Consider the following 20,902-nt stretch of genomic DNA (forward strand, 5'->3'; position numbering starts at 1 on the left):
AACACAAGGCCTGGCACAAAGGTCTTCAGTAAAATACTGGTCTCCTTCCCTTTCTCCTTACTTGCACATACAATATTTTGTAAGAAATCTAAGGCAGCACTGCCTTTACTCAAAATTAGATAGCTTTAAATATATTAATATATCTAGGAAGAACATATTATTGAGAACATCAAAAATTGGCTCAACAAACCATTTAAAATAGTATCTCTGGTTATTGTATTTATATTTTTACAAGTAATTTTCATAATAATGTATCACTGTAATTTATAGATTCATCTTTTTTACTTTATAGAATATAGGTATTGTCCTATAAGAGTATATATTGATATTATTCATTAAAATAAAAAAATTCAGAAGAGTATTAAGTGTTTTAACTAATATAAGTTTTTATAGTTCTGGACTCAATAAAAATAGATAATATTTAGGAAATCTACAAATTTAGACAAAAAAGGTCAATATAATATTCACAGATAGAAGAGTAAAGCTGTCCCATATATACTAATGGCATCATTGGTCCTTCAACAGATAATGTACTCAGAGTTGTTTTTCTAGCAATGATCAATTAACTTTGACACAAAATCACATATTCAAATCCTCTTAAATTCTTGCTTATATAACAAGCATTTCTAAAATAAAGGATATAATTTGTGTCCATGAAGCACAGAGAAGGTATACTAAGCAGAATGCTTTCTCAAACTTGAACCCATGAATTTGGAGTCAACAGTTAACACTCTGCTACATGTTAACCAGCTAGGGAGACAAAAGGTCTAAACATACACAAACATACACACATGCACAATGAACATACACACAGCAACAACAGTATGTCCTGCTACTACAAGGATGAAAAAAATGAATTTTGGCCTCATCCTCTAATTTTTAAAAGAGGCCCCAAATTATTCTATTGCTTTTTTACCAATTCACCTAAAAAGACCATCTCAATAACCAATAAGCCACACTATTTCTCTCAATAAAACCATGCCCATATAGCAGAGCTCCTCCAAGTTGAGATGAAGCTGAGATTCTGAACTATCTGGCACATGAAATTAAACCTTACCTCTTGATTTTCAAGGATCTATTTGCTACCACTGATGTATATGGACTAAAGACCTTGCTGTTGGTGGGGTTAGAGGTGGAGTGGTAAAGAAATCTTCAACCATAAATGGAGCTCAGACCAAAATGACTCAGCTACAACAGATACTTCCTTTGGCACTGGCCCACCTTATAATGGCTCACCCCCATTTCCTCCAAGAACTGCTCCCTCAACTCCACCATCTATGAGAGAGGCACTGACCAGCCACATGTATGTAATATGATTCCATACCTCTGATTAGTTTGTTGAACTGAAAGTGAACATATGACTCAAACAGAACTAATCACATTCTTTCATCTGAGAATTCTGAGTTGTAACATAAAAAGAATCCAGTCTGTCATCAGAGCTGTTTTATACATAATTTAGGAGTGACACACCCATGACATTTCACCATGGAGATAAAAAAACAACAAACAGTATAAAAATGAAAGAAAAACCCTCAGAGCTCTATACAGTTCCTATTTCAGTCCTTTTCTGAGACCCAATCATTTCCTATACTTTTGGATTTTATGAGTTTCACCTAAAGGTTTATAATAATTATTTCTGCATTAGATAGACCAAATCAGTTTGTGTTTCTTGCAACCAAAGTGCCTAAGCTAATACAGTAGTAAGGAGGTAGTAAGGGAAGATGGATTGACCAACACATTACGTGGAAGGATCTCAGGAACCCTGACATACGTGATAGTGTTAGTTAAAGTGCAGCCAAATAAATCATACCTAGACATTGTGGGTAGGAAGGCAGAGTGGTTTTGGGTACAGAATGGTGAGTGACACTCAAAACTGTCCCATTCCAATTGCCAGGGCTTTCCGTGTACCTAGAAATAAATAATATATTAAAAAAGAAAGAACAGTTGGCACTTCATCAGCTCTGCTATAGGGAACCCCCACTGCCACTATGTTTGTTTACCATACACATTAATGGAAATTGTATTACCCAGATGCTCTCAAAATAAAAATAAACAAAAATCCAACTCAAATTGGCAAAAACCTTAGGGATTTAATTGGTTCAGAAAACTAAAAGTATAAAGTAAGCATAATGTTAGGGAATATTTGACAAAGCTGCTTAAACAGTTTTACAGAGGACCTGTTTCCTCTCTGCCCCTCCACTCTGTCTTCCATAGATTTTACTTCATCCTTGGTTTCCCCGTGGTGAGCACTTCCAGGAACTCTAGCCTCAAGTAGCAAAATAGCTGTCCTAATTCAGTCCATACCACTTAGAAGAAGAGAAAATATACTTAAGGTAGTCCTTATAGAGGAGAAAACTTCTTTTTCAGAAATCTCAGAAAAGTTCTCTTTACATTTTATTGGCCCTGGCTGGCTTAAAAGCTCATACCTGAAAAATCACTGTGGCCAAAATATGAGCTACATTGATTGGTTTAAGCCAATTAGGAGTTCAGAAGTCCAAGCGGACAGGGAAGGATCATTGTGAGAAAGATGCTGTGGAGCAGGAAGTTTCAAGGCTCTGCCCAGTTTTCTTTACTGTGTTTCTGTGGTCTCCAGAGAGATGCTTCCTTCTCCAGCTGGTACTCCTGCTTTCATTAGAGGCAACTTTAGTAAGAGCCCTGCTTTACTTAACATGCCAGCCGTGTCAGGGTACACATACTTTGTGAACTCCAACATGTGGAGCACTTTAGAAGACATCAATACAATCAATACTTTCTACTCTCATTGACTATCTCATAGCCCACTCTGCCTAGGGGATTCTACAGCTGTGAGCAAAACGATGTTAGTGAGGCAGTACTGAGGGTGACATTTTTTATTTCTGGAGCAAGTTTTCTTTTACAAGCTACAGCAAACTGTAACCTTATTGGTCTTTCTCCCATTTGTGTCATCAATGAACTTTATCATGCAGAAATTTGCCCAATATTTTGGCATTGGATGATATTTCAACAAAGGATATACTTTTTCCTATTTTATTCCTTTATTCACTTTTATCATAATTTGGAGTATGGTGAGGAAAATAGTAAGAGTTAAAATGTTAGCATTCTGAGTTCCACACTGGAAAGTTTTATTACTTCTTTCATCATGTACTCTTTTGTAATTAGAATAAAACTTCTTAAGAGGCACGTCACATGATACATAATTGTTAAAAGGGATCATTACATCCCAAAATAATTGTGAGGAGTTCTTTATGACCATTAGAGAAGTTTCTACCCCAGCACTACACATGGAAATAAGCTAGCAGATTCTATGAACAAAAGCTAAAAGAAAAAGGTGGATGTTTCTAAAATCCTTGGAAATGTTTATCAGTTTATCTCCTGGTGACTATGAAGGTGATGTGAATTTGTAATTATTGGTACAAATATGTTCATGATAGCATAATTATGTCTGATAGAGTAGACTCACTCTATCAGTAGCTTTCTAAAATCTACTTTTGCATTTTCTCCATTTTATGACACCAAAGATGCATTATAAATTTATTCACACATTATTTTGAGGGGGAAGAAATATATTTTATTAAATGCATACATTGATAAGATATTTCACAAAACATCAAAAGGTAAATAGAAGAAATCATAGAGGAAGAAATAATGACAGTTACACAGCTGGCACTGGGGGTAAGAAATTAAAGAGAAAAAGAATAAACAGCTTGACACGTTGAAAGTTAGAAGTAACCAAAACTGAGACTCCATTTGGTTTCCTAATTTTAAGCATGGGGGAAAGTGTAGGAATAGAGCGAGAAATTTTGTCTAGTAATCCAGGAAATTCTCTCATAATTTACCCAAGATTGCCAAGACAGTATCACCAGGATTCTACAAGAGTCACAGCATTACTGGGCTTCGGGCACCCCCTAGTGCTGATATGGCTACAGTGAACAAAGACTTAGATCACAACACTCAATTCCCTTTGAATATGTGGAAAGCCTTCTCAAGAAAGACAGGTACAAACGAGCCCAGACTGCAAAGATTAGGATAAATACCTAATTCATCAATGCTCAGACATCAACAAATACCCACAAGCATGAAGAACATCCAGGAAAACATGACCTCACCAAACAAACTAAATAAGACACCAGTGACAAATCCCTTAGTGATGGAGATATGTGGCCTTTCAGACAGCAAATTCAAAATAGCAAACTTTAAGACAACACAAAAAAGGAACTCAGAATCCTATCAGAGAAATTTAACAAAGTGACTAAAATAATAATTTAAAAAAAGCAAGCAGAAATTCTGGAGCTGAAAAATTCAATTGATGAACTGAAAATGCATCAGAGGTTCTCAACAGCAGAATTGATCAAACAGCAGAAAGAATTAGTGAGTTTGAAGATGGGCTATATGAAAATGCACAGTCAAAAGAGAAAAATATAAAAAATAAATAAAGCATGACTGCAAGATCTAGAAAATATCCTCAAAAGGACAAATCTAAGAGTTATTGGCTTTAAGGAGGAAGAGTTTATTCAAAGAAATAATAAATAACACATAATTTTCCAAACCTAGAGAAAGATATCAATATTCAAGTACAAAAAAAGTCAAAGAACATCAAATAGATTTAACCCAAACAAGACTACCTCAGGACATTTAATAATCAAACTCCCAAAGGTCATGGATAATGAAAGGATCCTGAGAGCACCAAGAGAAAAGAAATAAAATGCAAAGGAGCTTCAATACATGTGGCAGCAGACTTCACAGTGGAAACCTTATGGGCCAGGAGAGAGTGGCATGACATATTCAAAGTGCTAAATGAAAATAACTTTAATCCTAAAATATTACATCCTGCAAAAATATCCCTCAAACATGCAGGAAAATAAAGATTTTTCATAGACAAAGAAAAGCTGAGGGATTTGGCCAACACCAGACCTAACCTATAAGAAATGCTAAAGGCACTTCTTCAATCCAGAAGAAAAGGATATTAACAAACAATAAGAAATCATCTGAAACTAAAAATAACTCACTGGTAATAGTAAGTACACAGACCAATATAGGATACTCTATCATTGTAACTGTGATGTGTAAATTACCTATATATCGAGTATGAAGACTAAAAGACAAACCTAACAAAATTAGTAACTACAACAACTTTTTAATGAGATTGACAGTACCAAAATCTATAAGTAAAAGCAACAAAATATCAAAAAGCAGGGAGATGGAGTTAATGTGTAAAGTTTTTTTTAACTTTCTGATCGTTTGTTTGATTTTTTGTTTTTTGTAATCAGAGTTATAGTGTCATCAGTTTAAAATAATTGATTATAAAATTTTTTGCAAGCCTCTAATAACCTACAATCAAAAACTTAAAATAGATACAAAAAAATAAAAATAAATTAAAACACACTACCAGAGAAAATCACTTTTACACAAAGGAAGACAAGAAGGAAGGAAGGAAGGAAGAGAGGACCACAAAACAACCAGAAATCAAACAACAACATGGCAGTAATAAGTCCTTACTTATCAATAACAACACTGAATGTAAATGGACTAGACTTTCCAATCAAAAGACAGAGTGCCTAAATGAATAAAAAATTAAGACCTGACTTGTGCTGCCTAAAATAAACTCACTTCACCTATAAAGACACACATAGACTGATAATAAAGAAATGAAAAAGATATTCTATGTAAATGGAAACTAAAAAAGAAGAGGAGTAGCTATATTTCTACCACATAAAATAGATTTCAAGACAAAAACTGTAAAAAGAGACAAAGAGGTCATTATATAATGATAAAGAAGTCAATTCAGTAAGAGGATATAACAGTTGTAAATATATATGAACCCAACACTAGAGTACCCAGATGTATAAAACAAGTATCATTGAGCTAAAGAAAGAAATAGATCCCAATACAACAATAGGAGACTTCAACACCCCACATTCAGCACTGAACAGATCTGGACAGAAAATCAACAAACATTGGACTTAATCTGCACTATAGACCAAATAGACCTAATAGATATTTACAGAACATTTCATCCAACAGCTGAAGAATATACATTCTTCTCAGCACACCAGTCATTCTCAATGATAGACCATATATTAGACCACAAAACAAGTCTTAAAAAATTAAAAAAAAAAAAACTGAAACCGTATCAAGTATTTTCTCTGACTACAATGAAATAAAACTAGAATTTAATAACAAAGGGAACTTTGTAAACTATACAACACATGTAGACTAAACAATATGCTCCTGAATGACCAGCGGGTCAATGCAGAAATTAAAAAGGAAATTTAACATTTCTTGAAACAAATGAAAAAGGAAACACAACATACTCAAACCTATGGGATTCAGCAAAAGCAGTACTAAGATGAAAGTTTACAGTAATAAGTGCCTACATCAAAAAAGTAGAATAATATCAAATAAACAACCTAACTATGAATCTTAAAGAACTAGAAAAATAAGAGGAAACCAAACCAAAAATTAGTATTAAAAAAGAAATAATAAAGATCAGAGCAGAAATAAATGAAACAATAGAAAAGATCAGTGAAATAAAATGTTGGCTTTTTGAAAAGATAAACAAAATTGGCAAACCTTTAGCCAGACTAAGAAAAAAAAGAGAAAACACCCAAATAAATAAAATCAAAGATGAAAAAGGAGATATTACAGTTGATACTGCAGAGATTCAAAGGCTTACTGGAGAATACTGTGAGCAACTACATGCCAATAAATTGGAAAACCTAGAAGAAATGGATAAGTTCCTAGACACATACAGCCTACCAAGTTTGAACCTGGAAGAAATACAAAATATGACAAGTAACAAGATAGAAGCAATAATAAAAAGTTTCTCATTAAAGAAATTTCCAGGACCAGATGGCTTCACTGCTGAATGCTACCAAACATTTAAAGAAGAATTAATAATAATTCTACTCAAACTGTTCAAAAAAATCAAGGAGTGAATACTCCCAAATTCATTCTATGAGGCCAGTATCACTCTGACACCAAAACCAGACAAAGACACAACAAAAAAACAAAACTATAGGCCAGTATCTCTAATGAATATAGATGTAAAAAATCTTCAAAAAAATACTAGTAAACTGAATTCAACAACACATTAAACAGATTATTCATCATGATCAAGTGAGATTCATCCCAAGGATGTAAGGATGGTTCACCATATGCAAAATCAATGTGATACATCATATCAACAGAACAAAGTACAAAAACCATATGATCATTTCAAATGATGCTGAAAAAGTATTCAATAAAATTTAACACCCCTTCACAATAAAAACTCTCAAAAAACTGGGTAAAGAAGGAACATAGTAAAAATTATATGACAGACTCACAGGTAGTATCACACCAAATGGGGAAAAACCTTTCCTCTAAGATCTGGAAGAAAACAAAGATGCCCACTTTCACCACCGTTATTCAACATAGTACTGGAAGTTCTAGCTAGAGCAATCAGAAAAGAAAAGGAAACAAAGGGCATACAAATTAGAAAGAAAGAAATCAAATTATCCTTGTTTACAGACAATATGATCTTACATTTAGAGAAACCTAAAGACTACACCAAAAAACTATTAGAATTGATAAACAAATCCAGTAAAGTTGCAGGATACAAAATCAGTGTACAAAAATCAGTAGCATTTCTATGTACCGACAGTGAACAATCTGAAAAAGAAAGCAAGAAAGTAATCTCATTTATAATAGCCACAAATTAAAGAAAGAAAAAGATAGGAATAAACTTAGCCAAAGAAGTCAAAGATCTCTACATGAAAACTAGAAAACATTGATGAAAGAAATTGAAGAGGACACAAAAAAGTGATAAGATATTCTATGCTTATGGATTGGAAGAATCAATATTGTTAAAATGTCCATACTACCCAAAGCACAATACATAGATTCAATGCAATCCCTATCAAAATACCAAAGACACTGTTCACAGAATTAGAAAAATAATCCTAAAATTCATATGCAACTACAAAATACCCAGAACAGCCAAAGCCATTCTAAGGAAAAAAAAAAAAACTGTAAGAATCACATTACCTGACATCAAATTATACTACAGGGCTATAGTAACCAAAACAGCATGATCCTGGCATAGAAACAGACACATAGACCAATGGAACAGAATAGAGGATCCAGATACAAATCAATACATCTATAGTGAACTCACTTTTGACAAAGGTGCCAGAACATACAATGGAGAAAGAACAGTTTCTTCAATAAATGGTGCTGGGAAAACTGGATAACTATATGCAGAAGAATCAAACTAGACCCTTATCTCTCACCATATACAAAAATAAAATCGAAATGAATTAAAGACTTAAATCCCAGACCTGAACCTATGAAACTACTAAAAGAAAACATTGGGAAAATGCTCCAGCATTGGTCTGAGCAAGAACTTCCTGAGTAAAACCTTAAAACCACAGGTAGCCAAAGCAAAAACTGACAAATAGAATAACATCAAGCTAAAAACCTTCTGCACAGCAAAGGAAATAATCAACAAAGGGAAGAGACAACCCATAGAACAGGTGAAAATATTTGAAACTACTAATCTGACAAGGGATTAATAACTAAAAAAACTCAATGGGAAAAAATAAAATAATCCAATTAAAAATAGGCAAAAGATATAAAGAGATATTTCTCAAAAGAAATATACAAATGTCCAACAGGTATATGAAAAACTGCTCAACATCATTAGTAATCAGAGAAATGCAAATCAAAACTACAATGAGATATCATCTCACCCCAGTTAAAATGCCTTTTATCAAAAAGACAACCAATGACAAATGTTGACGAGGATGTGGAGAAAGGGGAAACCTCATTACACTGTTGGTGGGAATGTAAGTAGTGCAACCACTACGGAGAACACCATGGAGGTTCCTCAGAAAACGAAAAATAAAACTACCATATGTCCTAGCAATCCCACTGCTGGGTATATATCCAAAAGAAAGGAATTTAGTATATCAAAAGGTATCTGCATTCCCATGTTTATTGAAACACTATTCACACAATAGCCAAGATTTGGAATCAACCTAAGTGCCCATCAACAGATGAATGGATAAAGAAAATGTGGTACATGTGCCCAATGGAATATTATTCAGCCATAAAAAAGAATTGAATCCTATCATTTGCAACAACATGGTTGGAATTGGAGAACATTATGTTAAGTGAAATAAGCCAAACACAGAAAGACAGATTTCACATGCTCTCACTCACATGTGGGAGCAAAAATTAAAATAATTGATCTCATGAAGACACAGAGGAGGAGGCTGGGAAGGGCAGCAGGGACAGATCAATAAAGTGGGGATGATTAATGGGTGCAAAAACATAGTTAGAATGAAAATCTAATATTTGATAGCACAACAGGGTGACTACAGTCAACAATAAGTTATTGTATACTTTAATATAACTAAAAGAGTGAAATTGGAATGTTCCTAACCCAAAAAACTGATAAATACTTGAGGTGATGGATACCCCAATTACTTGATTATTACACATTGTATGCCTGTATCAAAACATCACATGTACCCCATAAATATATACAACTATTATATACCCATAATAATTAAAAATTAAAATTTTTTTTTGACTTCTGATTTTATTATTCGATTTCTTTTTTGGTGGCTGGGAAGCCTTGCCTCCCAAGACCAGAGTCAGTTGGAGCTGGTTGTTGTTGGGAGTGGGTTGGGGGACTGGGATGGGGGCAGGGAGACCCCACTCTCCTGGCAATAAAACAACTTTTAAAAAGTAGTAGAGGTAGAGAGGAGGTATGTAATTCCAGGAAATATGAGTATTATAGCTATGTTCTCACCAAACATAAGATATGTATCCATCTTTGATTATAAAAAATGGTTAGATTATAATTTATCTGACAAAAATAAAATTCAATATATAAAATACAGAAAATAAAACAACAAAGGAAGCCTGCAAGTCTGAAAATTCACTAGGCTAGGAAGTGAGATAAGAAAAAGGGTTGGACTATCAAATCTGGCATACAGAATCAGAGATCTTACTCAGTATCATAGCTTACCAATAATTCTAAGGATACCAGATCGTGAGGCACACAAAAAGCAAGAAGTCTGAGGCCCATCCCTACAGCTCCCCAGATCCTTCACTGCCACTTTGGCATAAACTCAGGCCCAAATTTAACCACTAAGCAGTTCATCAAACAAGAAAAGTCGTTTGGTCATAAAATAACTCCATTTTATATTCTGATTTACATAACTGACAGTAATATTTTCCTGTTAAATCCAAAAATTTCAGGTTTGTTTACCATAACAGACTAGGTATATCATGTTAAAAACATTCCACAGGTGACGGTCATCAGGAAGAGCTCCTAGCATCTCTAAAAGTATCAACCTGATCGTTTCCTCTATTCCAACAACAAATCTCAATTTCAACCTAATGACTTATTACCAGGCACCATTATATTTCTCACTTCATGGAAAAAGTATCTTCTGCTCTTTGTCTCTTCCTGACCAGAAAGGCCACAATCCAAATATTCCACATGGAGTCTTCTCTGAGTGTAAGACACCTCACCTACTGGCTTATTATTTATATCATTACATAATCGATCCTAAAAGGATCCATGGTAAATATCTTGTTCATTTCTCTCCTTTCTATAACTGCTCTGAATCATGTTACTGATTGGATTATTCTTTATAATGACTAACAGGAAACTTAAAGCCAAAATATTCAGCCTAGCTCAAATAATGTTGAGAGCTTATTCTGCTAAAATAAAACATACATGTATTTTGTGTCCTAAACTTATACTCAATTTCATATTATTTTTACTTGTATTTTTTGGATTATTTTTATTGTTGGGTCATATTCCTTTTCCCACTATTATTATTTTCAGATTATATGAACCTCTGTGCACTTATTTAAACTAATATTGAATGAGCTAGAACACAAACATTTGCATGAAATAGAAATCTATAGCTAATTGAAAACTATTAAGACATTGAATTGCTTCACTCCTTCTGGCTCAAATTATTGCCTCTTTTTGAACTTTTATAATTCATACACTAATAAAAGGGGGCCACAGCATAAAAATACATTAACTATACAGTGAGAAATATGTCATATGAATAGCCACACACAACACACAATATAATTAAGGTTATTCAAACTGTCATGAATCCAAAGTCGTTATACTCCTTTTGTCTTTCAGAACTGATTTTCTCTGGATGTGCAACTTAAAAAATGTATGAGAAATACTTTAATAGGTCCCTGTAGCAAAATAAATAGGAGAAACAAATCATAATCATGTTGATCCTACTTCAAATATTTTTTGAATTTACTTCTTTCCATCTGTACTACTACTACCCTAATCTCACACCTAGGAAAGAAGTACTAAATGGATACCCTACAAACAAGAAAGGTCTTTTAAAAATGCAAATCTGATAACACTCCGATAGCTTTCTATTGCTCTTAGAATAAAGTCCAAAATTCTTAACATAGCCAAAAAGGATTTATATGACTAACTGCTATCTCACTTGCTCACCTTTTCTTTTGCACTCAGCCACTTTCTTAACCTATAGACATGTTCATGAGGTGTGTACTATGCAAAACAAATGCACAAGAAGTACAAACTATATAGCCTTTTCTCTTCTTCTCTGCAGAATTAACCTTCCTAAAAGGTAGTCTGAATTGACTATTTCCACTTCATTCTTGTGTTAGTTCTACAATCTGAATTCTGTTCCCACCACTTCTTGGTAAATGCATATACTTAGATAATTGGTGAACTCCTAGTTGCCAAATCCAAGAGATATTTATCCATTTCTAACTACCTTTGACCTCTTTGTGGAATCTGACACTATTTACACCCTAGTTCTCAAAACTCTTCCTTTTTTTGACTTCCAGAAAGAACACCACTGGATTATCTTCTTTCTGCTACTCCTTAATGACAATAGTCCCCTGTACAGTTCTTATCCTCGGGGGGATATGTTCCAAGACCCCCAGTGGAAGCCTGAAACATCAGAGAGTATTGTACTCTATACATACTATGTTTTTTTATCTGATAACTGAGATGGCTATCGGGTGGGCCCCTTTTATTATCGGTGGGGATACACTGGACAAAGGGATGATTCACGTCTCAGGGGGGATGGATCTGGAAGGTATGAGATTTCATCACTCATAAAATGTTTATTTCTAGAATTCTCCCTTTAATATTTTTAGACCATAATCGACTATGGGTAACTGAAACCACAGAAAGCAAAACCACAGATAAGGTGTGTGAAAGTTGTCAGAATCAAAATGGAGTCATTCATGTCAAACCCTAACAAAATAAATAAATAAACTGAAAGGTTAAAAGGAGCACCTTCATACACACATGCCTATGATGAGAACTATCACAAAAGCTCTCTGAAGAGCTCTTACGCACATGTGCCTATAATCAGAACTATTACAAAAGCTTTGAAGAGCTCTTACACACATAGGCCTATCACAAGAATTTTTGTCAAGGACTTACCTAACTGCAGCTTGCTACATGAGCCCCAAGGACAGCTAGTCAGATGCACATGATCACTTGCCTGACACACTGTCTCCACTAATAAACTGATTTCAACTCCTGCGATAAGCCCCTGAAAACAATGTCTCTCTTAGTTTCAAAACAATTTAACATGTATTTTAAACACTGTCCCCTTACTTCAACCTCCTTAAATGCGTCCATGGTTGCCATGGCATGAGTATTCCGCATTGCGATGCTTCTGCTTATTTCTGATTAAATCATCATCTCTGGAGAATCTCTGTTATTTAGGTTGATGGGGGTGGGGGTGGACTATTGTATTTGTGTCGTCTCAGGTTCTACCTCTCATTCTTCTAGGAGTTCACTTATATACCCAATGGTCTCCAAATCTTTATGTGTTGCCACTCTCTCAAGTGATATTTGGACCTATATTTCCAACTATCTATTACACATCACCACCTTTATATCACAGTAGCCTCAATATTGACATACTTAATGTTATGCTTTCCTCCCTACAGAGTTTCTACTCCTTGAAAGTTAATAAAAAACTGGGACTCATACTAGACTCTTTCTCCCTTGAATGTTATAGTAATTCTGCCTTCTAAATATCTCCATCTCCATCTACCTTTTTTGTTTTGTTTTTTGAGACAGTCTCGCTGTCACCCCAGGTAGAGTGCAGTGGCATCATCATAACTCACTGCAACCTCAAACTCCTGGGCTCAAGTGACCCTCCTGCCTCAGCCTCCCCAGTAGCTGAGACTACAGGTGTGCATCACCATGACTGACTAATTTTTTCTATTTTTTGGTAGAGATGGGGGTCTTGCTCTTGCTTAGGCTGGTCTCGAACCTCCCAGCTCAAGTGATCCTCCTGCCTCGGCCTCCCAAGATGCTAGGATTACAGACGTGAGTCATTGCGCCAGGCCATGCTCCATACACTTTTTTAAGAAGTGCTTCTCTAACTGGCATTAAGTAAAAAAAGTCTCAGGGGAATGGCAAAAGGTGAGCTAAGTCAAAAAACTTTTTTCCTATGCAAATAAATCGGTTTTCTCAATAATTAAATGAATGGATTTTCTCAAGTATAGTATTTCTCAGAGCTTTAATATGCTAATATGTATTGTGACTCTTTAAGAAATGTATTTATTAATGGTATGCAGCATTTCTCCCAAGCTAGTGAGATCCTTTTTCCTAAGAACATTAATAACCAGCTAACAGAAATAAAACACAGCAGAACACCATTTGGATTTTGCTGGTTATCTTTTTGAGGTCTATTTAACCAGAGTTCCAGGAGGTATTTAAAGCTAATTTAACCTAGTCTCTTGAGCTTTGGACTGGTTCTTTGGGGCCAAAAGGATTGTTTGTGGAGTCTGGCCTGGACAACACTGCCCAGAGCATCATGCTCTCTCTCTCACCCAAGGGTGCTTCTTGAGAAGGGCTCTCTCAGCCTACAATTGGAGGCAGTACACCAGGGAAGATAGGCCTTGGTCCTCTCTCTAGGTCACTCCTCAAGACTGAATCTACTCACTCTGGGTACCTCTGGGTACGTATGACTGATTGACCCTGCATCAGTGCTGAGAAAGGAACTGGCCCAGTGGCAGGTGGTAAGAGAGTCAGGTAGAGAAACCTTAGTAATTCCAGGGAGAAGGGCCGATCTGGGGAAAAGCGCGTTCCTGACTCATAGCTATTTTGATATCGCTTATTTCAGAAACAGAATTAGGTAAGCAAAACTCCTAGATGTGACTGAGACACAAAGCAATGCACCCATACGCCACCTCCAGCCTGTTGAAAGCACCATTTTATAGCAGTTTTAACTGCTGTATAATTTTTGTTTCAACATTTGAAGTGGAACTTGTGTTTGTTTTAATATAAGAATATTCAGAATTGAAAAAAAAAGTGTTCTTAAAAATGGCATCTTATTGATCAACACTTATGTGCACATATGGAAGTAACATTCATAGGGCATCAGGCAGGTGGGAGGGGGGAGAAGAGGATGGGTAAATTCACACCTAATGCGTGCGGTGCATGATGTCTGAGGGTTGGGCACGCTTGTAGCTCTGACTTGGGTGATGTAAAGGCACTATATGTAAACAAAGTGTTTGTACCCCTGGAAAGAAAAGAAAAAGAAAAAGAAAAAAAAAAGAGAAGAAAGAAAGAAAAAAAGAAAGAAAGAAAGAAAGAAAGAAAGAAGGAAGGAAGAAAGGAAAAGACAAACACACAAAAAATGGCATCTTAAGGACTGACAAATTTGTATGTTTCCTCTGTATTGTGGGTGGAAATGGGTAGCTGTATAGTGTAAATGGGTTCTTAACTCTCCCTTCTCAGCGTACTTTTCAGGAGATGCTGAATCTTCCTTCCACCTGTGCTAAACTGCAGGGTAATTTCCTGTTCTTTATTTTGATTAATAAATCAAATGAATTCATCAAATATTGATTAAGCACCTGTTTTATTCAAGCCCCTGTGATAGTTATTAAGGATACCAAGAATGATAAAATGCAATTTTCCCCTCTAGGGCTTAGACTAGAGAGAAACGCATTTGCTAAAAAAATGAATGTGATGGCTCACACCTGTAATCCTAACATTTTGGGAGGCCAATAAGGGATGTTCACTTGAGGCCAGGAGTTCAAGACCAGCCTGAGCAACATAGTAAGATCCTATCTCTACAAAAATTAAAAAAATAATAATAATAATTAGCCAGACATGGTGGCACGTGCCTGTAGTCCCAGCTGCTTGGGAGGCTGAGGAAGGAGGATCACTTGAGCTCAAGTGTTTGAGGTTGCAGTGAGCTATGATGATGCCCCTGCACTCTAGCCTGAGCAACAAAGTGAGACCCTGTCTCAAAAGACAAAAAAAAAAGAATGTGATAAAAATGCTATAAAAGATGCACTAAATTTTGCAAGAGCACAGAGGAAGAAAGGAAGAGGAAGATTTCTCTTCTTGGAGAGACAAAAGAAGGAGTCAGAGAAGACTTTGAGCAACATCTTCAATACTTTTTTAAATAGATGGTTTGTAGTCTCCTTATGAAAAAAACCTTACAAGGTAGAAAATATTCCTATTTTATAAATGAGAAGTTGAGTGCATTTTAGTTAAATTCCTCTAAATTCACAAAGCTGATAAGTAACAAAACAAATGTGAACTCCATTGGTCAGATAAGAATGGGGGAAGAAAAGGAAGGAAATGGTATTCCAGAGACAGGCAACGATAGGCAAGATGTATAAAAAGGCATGATTCATTGGGGAAACCAGAAGCATTGAGGAATGGTTGAAATGGAACACCAGGTCTATGTATGGTTGTGAACTGGGGGTGTAGTGGACCCCCTAAATGTAGTCGGTTATGATGTTAGATTAGAAATATATTGAGATTTGTGGGTTAACACTTAACTAGACAAGAGAATCAAAAAAATCACGCGCTGACTTTAAAGTAGATTGCCTCTGTTCTGCCTTCAGGACTGTCCTAAGTTAAAATTTAGCGCTGTTGCTTCATTTAAAAAAAATATACTCATGTACTTTATACTAATGGCTAAGGATGAAAAACAAAGTGATCAAGCCGAAACTGATTGTTTCTTATAACTGATTGTTTAAACTTTCCAGCTGCCTTGCCTATGGTTGAAGTTTTACTGTGCTTGCTTAACTGGAGAAAGAATGGTCCTTAACCTAACTAATGCTATCTGCTTCTGTAAACCTGCTTGCTTAAAGATTATAATCAGTCGCTCGTAACTGGAGTAGGTGGCCCGAGGCAGGTCCCGGACCCCACAGTTATGGAATGTATGATGTAATTTGTCCCACTTTCCGTCTTTGTCCCACTTCCCTGTACCTCATGTCATGTAGCCCATCTTAAAATAATATAAGACCCCCTCGCTTTTTCGGCTAACCACCATTCTCTGTACCTGTACTCTGACAGGGCAGGGGTGGTCGCTGGCCAGCTAATAAAGACTCATAATTCGGCTCAATTCGGTCTTTAAATAGTCATTTCTCGCACTTCGTACTATAACAGGGGAAGTTGTTAGGAGTTGTAAAGGATCTGGATGTTTCCCCTACTTACTGTTTTCACAGATGCTGGCAGAAGACAGGAGACTCAGAGAACAGCAAGCAGCATGGACATCATGTCAGTCACCCTGCTCCACTGAGGGTCTAGTTGGATGCCTGCACACGTAGAGGGCTACATTACAGGGGAAGAACACCAAACTTGTTGGGGAGTCACCACTTTTATAGCAAGCCTAAGCAATCCTGCTCTTTGTCTTGGGGAAAGATCATTCCTCAAAATTGCTCCTTACAAACACAAAACTGAGAAATGGTCCAAGTAAAGGGAAGTCAGAGCCTTGCATTGGTAGGATACCCATAAAAACATGCAGGGATACTCAAGGCCCCTGCTGGATTACTTCTCACAGCAGGAAGCAAGATAGGAAAGCGTGAATGGACCGCAGGAGACAAGACTGGAACAGAAGGCAGGAATTATATCTCTGAGAAATTTAAATGCAATACATGGCAGTCTGAGCTTTTGCCATAAGCACTGGGGATCCATGAAGGATGTTTTAAGATGTGTATCAATCACCTCTGGATTTATATATGTGATTTGCATAGCTTTTCTAGGACCTCCTCCCCGCACCACAACCCGTCTTTATAGTTAGTGAAAAATCTGCCCTACTTTATAAGGTGATCTTCTCCCTGAAATTTTTTAACTCATGATCAAGAGAGTTGGGTTAGTTTCTGTCTTTTGGTGGAAGCTTTATGGCAGTAATATTTTCTGCTATGTGAAAAGAAGGAGAAGGCTGCTCTGTAGCAAGAAAACAATCCAAAAGCCATAGAGTAAGAGATTTATAAGCATTCTAGTCCCAATTTTCATTTCTTTAGTCCATCTGCATCCCTCTCCTTCATCTGCACTATCCCTCGAGATGTCTCAATATACTTCCAATGCATTCGTTTTTTTAAGACAGTTTTAGTTAGGTTTCTGTCACTTGAATCCAAAAGTGTGAACTAGCTCAAAGGGGCTATGGCCTCACGTTAGTCATTTGGAAACATCACCATTGAAGTAGTATGGAAAACAGCTTCCAATGAGGATAAAACTGCAAATAAAGCTAATAGACTATCATAATAGTCCAAGAGAGAAATGATACTTCTTTGCCCTTAAGTATATGGCCCTGATTAGGCACTCAGATTCAGAGATAACTTCAGAAGAAATGCCTCGCTCTTAAGTTAGTGTAGATGACCTCAGTAGTTCTAGGGACAATTTGTGAGGGATAATGTTACTACTGGTGGCTCAGGATCAAAAACTGAACCTTCCAAATGAAGACAAAGAGAACACATGAAGCTAAAGAAGAAGGGACCATATCATGCCAGGTCTGATACACTACATCAAAGTCAAGACTATGAGGATAAAGAGATAACGAGCACTGGGACTGACTGTTTTCACTGCTGCTATTGGACTCAATCCCGAGTCTTGAAGGCATTATGACACAGGGAAGCTCAGGATGGTGGAATTGCAAAGGCGCATTTCAGTGCTCCTGTAAGTGTGAACCACAAACATTTATAAATTTCACTATCACAGGGAAAAAATTAAAATCTGATTCATTTTAAATATTATCTTTTTTGGTATCTCCTCATAATTCTATTTCCCAATGTTGTCTACTATTAATGGCATTCTGTACACATTGGGAATTGTCCATACATAAATTGATATGCAAGTAGTTTCCTTTTTTTTTTTTTAAAGTGAGGCCATAATTTGCTTTGTCCTTTCAATGTTGTCATAGTAACTTGTTCTATTTTGGCTATACAGCTTTACTTTTCTTGGTCGAATGTCTACATGATTTCCACAATTTGTCACTTAATAGACATTTACATTAGCTGCAGTGAACATATTTATACATAAATTGGCTTAAGTTTTATCCTCTCACTTTGTTGGAATACTGTCCTATAAGCTGGGCAAAGAATATACACAATTTAAATTTTCAGTTCTAACTGCAGAATTCCCAATGAATGTAGAGACACTCTTCATTAGTTTCATTTCTCAGTGTATGTAGATGAAAATACTCTATTTCCTACAATCACAGGAACATTAGATATCTGTATTTCTAATCTTTGATAATGTTATATTCCTGAGAAATTATTTTTCCTCTGTTAATTTAAGCTCAATCATTTTCATATATCCTAGGTAGTCATTTACATCATTTGAATTTCTTCTTTATGTTCCTCTTTCATTTCCTGTGAAATGTTAGTTTCTTTCTTACCAACTTATCAGAGCTCATTTATTATCAAGGATGCTAACATTTTGATTGCAGTGCATTATGGATGTAATGCCATGGCGTTCTCCCGCCCATTTATTTCACTATGGCATTTCATTTTATTTGATTGTCCAGAAGTGAAGTACTAAAATACAATCATGTTCTTTTTTTTTTAAGAAAGGCAATAAGAAACCATTGAAGGATTTAACACAAGAAATAAAGATGAAAGATTTGAGTTTTATTTAGGAACTCCATTGGGGACTCCATTGGAGAATGGACTGGCACGGGCCAAGAGTAGACAGAGGCTGATTGAGCAATTCAGTCATGGAAAGGCACTAGGTTAAAGCACGGTGGTGGGCAGAGAAATTATAAAGGCATTTGAGAAGCAGGATCTAACAGAGTTTGGTGATTGGTTAAATTGGTAGAGGAGGTAGGGATTAAACTACTGTGTCATCATGAAGTGTCATCCATTTAGTCACAGTTCCAGCTGAAGCCTAAAGAGTTCGCTATCACCAATGCTCTTCATAAAAGGGCTGAGAAGAAGTGGAGGGAAAGAATTAATTAACACAAGCATGATCATGAAGCAACTGAATGTGAGTAAAGAAATCGTTATTGATTAGAACTTCTGAAAACATGTATAAAGTAACTCTAGAACAGATTTAGGTTTCTATACATTTTAAACACAAATCAAGTTATCTTCTGAAAGCTGTGGCTTTAAATATTTAAAGTATATAAAGTTTTATCATACAGAAGCCTGGGAGAAAATAGACTGGCACTCTCAAATTGGATTATTTAATAACATTTTTATAAAGAGCAGAGTATAGGAAACTATAAGAGATAGTGCAGTACTCCCTAGCTAGCAACTGTAGAGAAGGCATTGTGACTATCCCTTACGGAGCAAAGGAAGAAAGCAGTTACCAGAATCCAGAAAGAGTTGTGAGGTCACCTGACAGGAGCTATGGTTTTAGGTAAAGGAACATAGCCAGCCAGCAGTGACCCCATAAGGTGAGAACTGGGATCTACCATATTCCACCTGCCCAATTTCTTCTCTAGCCACTGCTTCCCATTAACTGCCAGAGGCAAGAATGTCTACTGAGTAAGTCAAGGAACACGAGAGTAGGGTGGAGAGTCCATATGAAGGTTGCAGGCAGAGACTTGCTAGCACATTCCACTCTTGTGCCTTTCATTTGAAAGGAAACTTCTCATCCTCAAAACAGAGGACATTCAAAGATCCTCAGTACCATGACATGCAAGAACATAATAAAACAAAATAGAGAATTAACTCCTACTCACCTGATGAAGCCAACCACACATTGTAGAACCTAGCCATATTCATACTAACTCAGCCTGAAAACCATCTTATATTTCCAGGCAAAGTACCTCCCTCTTTATCTTAACTAAATTAGTTTAAATGACATTCTTTTGCCAAAGCACAGTCTTTAGTAATTGTTTTTTGAGATAGGGTCTTGCTGTGTTGTCCAGGCTTGTCTCAAACTTCTGGGCTCAAGAGATCTTCCTGCCTCAGCATCCCAAGTTGCTGGAACTACAGGTGCATGCCACCATGCCTGGCTTCCAATCTTTACTTCTTAAACTACATAAGTGAATATGCAAATTTAATTTTACCATAGAATTAAACCACAAATAATAAAATAGTTAGTAAATTAAATAAAAAATGAAAACACAGACTATATTTCCTAGGCGTACAGGATTAATACTGAGGGAGAATGATGGAAGACAAATATTTGAAAGTTTGGTGTTTCATTAGCATAAAATGATTCCGCTATGGTTTCTCTACCTGCTCCCTGACTGAGTACAAATAATTTTTTAAATGTATCTAAGAACATTTCATAATAGAATAAATTATGTCACATTTGTAGAGACTATTACTGTTTACAAAGTGCCTCCACCATAGCATATAGTCCTCAAAAACCACTGAAAAGGAAAAGGAGCAAGCCTATATCACTAACCCTGTGAAGAAAGAAAAACATTTTCTGAGAGGTTGAGTCATTTGCCAAAGGTCACATAGCTAATAAGTGATGGAGTCAAGACTAAGGTGTTTCAAAACTATAAATTCATAGCTATTCACTAAAATATGTGAACATAATATGCAACAAATTAAAAGTTAACATGTCTGCTTTTCCCATTTTTTCATCCCATTATATTTCAATGTCTGTCATACCAACTGTTTCTCCTTGTTGTGTATTTCCAAAGACAAATTGAATATTAAATATTTAATAACCTGAAGCTTTTTTGAGCCC

This window comes from Propithecus coquereli, unplaced genomic scaffold (genome assembly GCF_000956105.1).
Source record: "Propithecus coquereli isolate 6110/MARCELLA unplaced genomic scaffold, Pcoq_1.0 Scaffold183, whole genome shotgun sequence".
NCBI classification, from domain to species: domain Eukaryota; kingdom Metazoa; phylum Chordata; class Mammalia; order Primates; family Indriidae; genus Propithecus; species Propithecus coquereli.